At 38.2% G+C, this 6,416-nt stretch overlaps 1 protein-coding gene across 1 annotated transcript in view; it reads right to left on the reverse strand.

Annotated features, from left to right (window-relative positions):
* LOC107728432 (coiled-coil domain-containing protein 136-like) overlaps nucleotides 1-5,915 on the reverse strand; it is a 31,840-nt gene extending 25,925 nt beyond the window's left edge. The window contains exon 1 of the mRNA XM_016538591.1: nucleotides 5,832-5,915. The gene's annotated coding sequence lies outside the window, so the exon portion shown is untranslated. The remainder of the gene's footprint in view (nucleotides 1-5,831) is intronic.
* Nucleotides 5,916-6,416: the final 501 nt, after the last annotated feature.

Consider the following 6,416-nt stretch of genomic DNA (forward strand, 5'->3'; position numbering starts at 1 on the left):
TTGGTTGGTTGGTTGGTTGGTTGGTTGGTTGGTTGGATGGTTGTTTGGTTGTTGGTTGATTGGTTGGTTGGTTGGTTGGTTGGTTGGTTGGATGGTTGTTTGGTTGTTGGTTGATTGGTTGGTTGGTTGGTTGGTTGGTTGGTTGGATGGTTGTTTGGTTGGTTGGTTGTTGGTTGGTTGGTTGGTTGGTTGGTTGGTTGGTTGGTTGGTTGGATGGTTGTTTGGTTGTTGGTTGGTTGGTTGGTTGGTTGGTTGGTTGGTTGGTTGATTGGTTGATTGGTTGGTTTGTTGGTTGGTTGGTTGCATTAAATGCATATTACATATAATACATAAGGATATCCCATCCTCGTCGAAAAACACATCTTTTAGGGCAGTCGTGGCTTAATGGTTAGAGAGTCAGACTTTTAATTCGAAGGTTGCAGGTTTGAGTCTCAGTGGATTTTGAAAAGATATGTTCTTGTAAATTAAAAAGTAATGCGTTACTTTACTAGTTACTTGGAAAAGTTATCTGAGACCCCCAACACAGCTCCTTAATCAATCACCGTTACTATGAGACACTCGAAGGCTTTTACTCAAGTGGTATTGGAATTGGTGACTTGTTTGAGGTATCTCTGCTTTTACTTGAGTAAAGTTTTCAGTTACTCTTTACGCATCTGGGAAACGATAACAGACAATATAAGGGGCTGAGAAGTACCAGTGTAGACCTGACAACGGGGGAAACATCCTGGATAGGCCATCAGCATTGCCATTTGCTGTCACTGCCCAGTTACCCAACAGGTAATACCTCGACTCCAGGACAGGACACTTAATGGTCAGTGCATCTTTCTATAGAGCAGTGTTTCCCAACCGGGGTGCCGCGGCACCCTGGGGTGCCGTGTCGAGAGCAGGGGTGCCGTGTAAAAAATCATTTTTTAATATTTTTAAATTGCTAAAATATTCAAAAAAGCATCTATTATATAATATCAATTTCTGATGTCGCCAATCGAGAGTTGTCATGACAGAAATATATATAAAATTGATGTAAGTGATCACCCGGATTTAGACCAAACTATTTTGTATTTAAATAAAGCGTTCACAGGCAAATTTGCTTCATGTATTTCCCCGGCGTCTAAATCAGGCACATATGTGTTCCTGTGGCTCAGTGGTAGAGCATTGCGTTAGCAGTGCAAAAGGTTGTGGGTTAAATTCCCAAGGAACACACATACTGGTAAAAAAAAATGTATAGCCTGAATGCACTGTAAGTCTGCTAAATGCATAAATTATTAAAATTACATATAAATGTCAGAAAACAGAATTCCCGGCTGAATACCAATATCATGGACCACTGGATATTTGGTAAGTTGTAAGGAACATTATATCGAGTCCAGCAACCTTTAGATTAAACTGATTATTGTTTGTTTTACTCGCGTTTGCTCAGTTTCCCTAATAAATTCATTCAAGCAGCAGGCTCTTTGGTAAAATCTTTTTCAAGATGCCCCATGAAGGCCATAGCGAAGCACCTAGCACTACCAATGGCTCAAGGAAATCTGAGCACTGAATCTGGAGACACTGAATGTGTTGTCTAATTCTTAGTGCACAGGGCATTGTATAGCGGTCCATCACAATGGGTTTGGTCCAAGGACTCTTCTGTCACCTCCGTTCCTGTATCTTTTTATCCTCTGGCACACTGTAGAGTCGCTCTATATGAGACATGTATCATGCTGTATGATATTAGTTCTTCTGGGAAGTACATCTGAAAAATGCGTCTTTCAACTGCTCTTTCTTAGTCAACATAAGCAGGTTTACTCGTAACGACTCTGCCAGTGTCTTCGCTGCCAGGGTTGCCAACTGTGGGTTTAGTTACAGCCACCTCCTCATGAGCTCCATATGATATAGCAGCAGCTCTCTTGGTTTTCCACTGAATAACAGCTCAAATTGTGTAAATTCAGTTCGGGTCTGTGTTATGACACACCCAAAGATCCACAGTATCCTGTGTACAGCATCCTATTACACTTCTAAGTTTGTCTTAGTTTTTGTTCAATTTAAATTCTATGATTCATGACAATATATTTGTTTGTGGAAATGAATACTTTGCCTGCCTTATGTTGCATTGTACACACCAGTCGTAACCACCTGCAGCAGCTCTTTACTGACACATAACGCAGCATGAGGTCTAAGGATGGAAATCGTAATGAATTTTCGAATGAATGTTTCTTAATGGATCCTTTAAAGGAGTCGTGACATGAGGAATCCAAATTTTCTTGATTTTTTTGACATGGAAACTTACAAAATTGAGATTTAGAATTCACAAATCTCTCACTGCAGAAAAAGAAAGCAAGCAACCAAAACAACTAATTGTCTTCTTTCTCCACAGCGTGACATCACATTTGCATCTTACCGCCTCCACAACAACACCTCCACACTAACTTTGCCATATCACTTCCATAGCCTGCAGAAGCTATGCTGTTCGTGGATGTGGAAAAGTGTTACGTCAAAAGTGCCAATAGTAGACCCATATTCACTCACACTACTTCTGACAACAGGACAAATGGTTAAGGGAAGACTTTTAAGGAAAGTCCTTCATTGAGGTGATGTTTTTGGAAAATGTGGTGGTATAGAGAGGGTCTCTGCATCTCTGCAGAGCTTTCCGAAGAGCCCCAGTGTTTGTCATCTTGGATAACAGTCTCAGGGGAAAAGTTTCACTTTATTTCCATCGCAGAGGCCCCCGTGCTCCATGAGCTTGCTGAGTCCCTTGAGTCGGCTATTCCTCGGCCTGTGTCCATGTGTCTGCCACGTCTCTCCAGGTTATGCTTCTATGTCTATTTCACCAGACTTGTGAGATCTGTCCATGCTCCATGTCCTGTCACTTCCTCATGGTCCTGTTCTGTTTCACGCCTCCTGCTCCACGGCTCTTGGTGCTCTTCCACAGCTTTGCAGTTATTCTATGGGCTGTGTCCGCCACTGCTCCAAGGCCCAGCTACAGGGTCGACTGGGTCCACCGCAATTCCAATTTCATCATTTATATTTACATTTACATTTAGTAGATGCTTTTATCCAAAGCGACTTACAAATGAGGACAATGAAAGCAATCAAAATCAACAAAAGAGCAATGATATGCAAGTGTTTTTTTTATTATATAATAAAAAAAGAAAACCGATAGAATAGAAAAAGAATAGAGCAAGCTGGTGTTAGAGGCCTTTTTTTCATCAGTCATTGCTCCAGTCTTCAGTGTCACATGATTCATCAGAAATCATTCTAATATGCTGATTTATTATTAATGTTGGAAACAGTTATGCTGCTTTTTTTTTTTTTTTTGGGAACATCTGATACTTTTTTCAGGATTTTTTTGATTAATAAAAAGTTTAAAATAACTTTCTATTTATAACATAAATATTTTCTAACAACATATGTCTTTACTATCACTTTTTATCAATTTAACTTTTAAATAAAAGTATTATTTATTTATTTTATTTATTTTATTTTTTATTTTATTTTTTTTTGCAGAAAGAAAGAAAGAAAAAAATTGAACGGTTGTGTATATTGTTACAAAAGATTTCTATTTTGAATAAATGCTGTACTTTTTAACTTTTTATTCAAAGAATCCTGAAAAAGTATCAGATGTTCCAAAAAAAAATTTGTTTTCAACAACTGTTTTCAGCATTACTAATAAATCAGCATATTAGAATGATTTCTGAAGGATCGTGTGACACTAAATGATGCTGAAAATTTAGGTTTAATCACAGAAAGAAATTATATTTTAAAGTATATTAAAATAGACAACTTTTCTGTGTTTTTGATCAAATAAATGCAGCCTTGATGAGCATGAGAAACTTCTTTTTTTTTTTTTACTTACAAATCTTACTGATCCCAATCTTTTGAATCATGATGGCATGATTAGATGTTGGTGAGATTTGTTGTCAATTATTTTATTTGTTGTTGTTGTTGTTGTTGTTGTTGTTCTTAGTGTGTAAGCACTTTTAGGTTTCCATACGTTTCTTTTGTAATTATTGCAATACTCCAGTGAGTATTTGTTCAAACTAAGAGTCCTATAACCATAATTAAAGTCAGTCAGGAAAAGACAGAAGCAACTGTCTAGAATAGTGACAACATATCTAGAACAACTGAACAACATCTCACACGTGGAACTGTGCTGTTATACAGAATATCAGCCCAGCTATAACAGCTGTAGTTGGATATTTATTCAGTATAACAGCACTCGTTTGACATCACTTAAATATATGCATGCTTGTGCGAAAGTTCAGGAAAAGCTCATCAGCACTCAAGGCATCTTTGCTCCTATGTGTTATTATGGTTTGGTGTTAATGTGTGTGTGTGTGGGCTCGGGGCACCACTGCATTAGTGTGGCTGGGTGTTAGTGGGCGAGAGTGTGTGTGGGTGCTGCGAATTGGCAGGTACAACAATGTGCTGTGTGGGCGAAAGAGAGAACGCTTTGAAAATGGAGTGAAGGGGTGAAATGAGGCAGTGAATGTGGAGGAGGATCAAAGAAACCACATTAATTAATAGAAAAGAGAATATATGCAGCAACTCTTTCCAACACCCCTAATGAAAGTAAAGGGTTTATTTGTGATGCCCTCTGTGTGTTCAGCAAAGATTCCGCTCTGTTACAAATCAACACTGGAAAATGTGCTTCATTATCAGTTTAATGGTTTCAATTCAATGCACATTTCATTTTTTTGCTTGATCATGCAGCGCTCTTATAATAGAATGCCCTTTTTGTTGCATTACTTTACTTAATAGATCAGGTCTGTTATGAATATTGGTGTCCAAACCTTGCTATCATCCAATATTAGCGCATTTTAATTTTCAAAATGACACCCCACTGTATAGGTCTTTGGGAATTTAATCCCGCGGCGCGGGACCCGACCAGATTTTTTGCGCCGCGGGATTAAATTCCGGAATAAAACGCGGTAGCGGTCCGTAACTCTGGTGTAATTTGAACGGGAGCGGGCGGTCTAACAATAACCCATTCCCGACGTCCATTCAGAACAGCATATCTGCGCTTTATTCTTATTGACCACCGGAATAAACGCGTCACGCGTTTTATTTGCGGGTGTGTTTTAAAATAAAATATTAAACTAATTTTGTGTCTTAAGATAATTCATATAAATTTAAGTCAAAGTCAATAAATTCAAGACTCTTGACAAGACGAATAAAATAACATACAATTTTGTGCAGAATACACTTTTATTTGACAGCCTCTCTCTCTTTCTTTCAGTAGCGGAAATTTAAATGTGAGATTCTGGAAACGAGATCTAAATTTAGCGGGAACGGTCGGGTCGGGAAGAAAATTATTCTAAGCGGACAGCGGGTGAACAAAGAGTGAATATATAGCGGGAGCGGGTGGGTGCGGAATAGAACCTTGCGGGAGCGGGACTAAAAAAACAGTCGGCACAGACCTCTACCCCACTGCTTCGAACTTCCTGTCCATCTGAGCTCCAGAACCAGCAAATTCATTCGGTTGGAAAAATCTCAACAGTGATGTACAGAGATACTAGCAAGACAACAAGAATATACATTTTCACCTGTTTTCCAGTAAAAAGATGTACTTGTTTAAGCAAAACTGTTTACTTTCTTTATGTTTGTGGTAGTCATCTTCAACTAGGCAATTACTCTTAATGTGGTAAGTAGACTCGTTAAAATGCATGTGGACTTCTTTTAATAGATTTGTTTAACTGCTCGTGAAAAGTATTTGACATTGTAAACATCTAGCGGAGCTACTGATCAACAAAACACAGAATGCAGTCGGAGTAAAGCCAGTACGCAAAGAGCAAAGCATTCAGCAGGAGCTAAAATACAAGCTTAATCAACACAGAGGAAGAGATTTTTTTTACCTGCTGATATGAAGACTGCTTGTCCATGATAACCGCAGCAGACGAGCACACAGAGAGAGTGAGGAGAGAAACATTCACACACACACTCTCTCTCTCTCTCTCCCTCCCTCTCTCCCTCCCTCCCTCTCTCTCTCCAGTTCAACCATACTATTAAGCAAAAATGACTTTAGATAAACTAACAATAAACTAACAATTAAGCTCCATTGTTTTTTTATTGCTGAAGAGTGTTTCTTCTTCTGTGTTCTACTGTACAGACGTGAATTTACTTTTCCTTCAGTCTGAGGTTTATTCATTACACTTTTTGGTGTGAAAGGGCTTTTATATTTGCTATAAATAGAACTTCTTATATTAAAAACAATCAAGTCCTGCTCATATTTAAAAAGTAACGCAAAAGTAATGTAACGCATTACTTTCCATAAAAAGTAACTAAGTAACATAATTAGTTACTTTTTTAAGGTTGTAATGCAATATTGTAATGCATTACTTTTAAAAGTAACTTTCCCCAACACTGATCATGACATACTCATAGATCGATTACAAAACTATACAGGTATTCAAGGGCAGGCTTTAAGATAATTTAGATCC

Source organism: Sinocyclocheilus rhinocerous, unplaced genomic scaffold (assembly GCF_001515625.1).
Source record: "Sinocyclocheilus rhinocerous isolate Xijiao unplaced genomic scaffold, SAMN03320098_v1.1 scaffold126, whole genome shotgun sequence".
Taxonomy (NCBI): Eukaryota; Metazoa; Chordata; class Actinopteri; order Cypriniformes; family Cyprinidae; genus Sinocyclocheilus; species Sinocyclocheilus rhinocerous.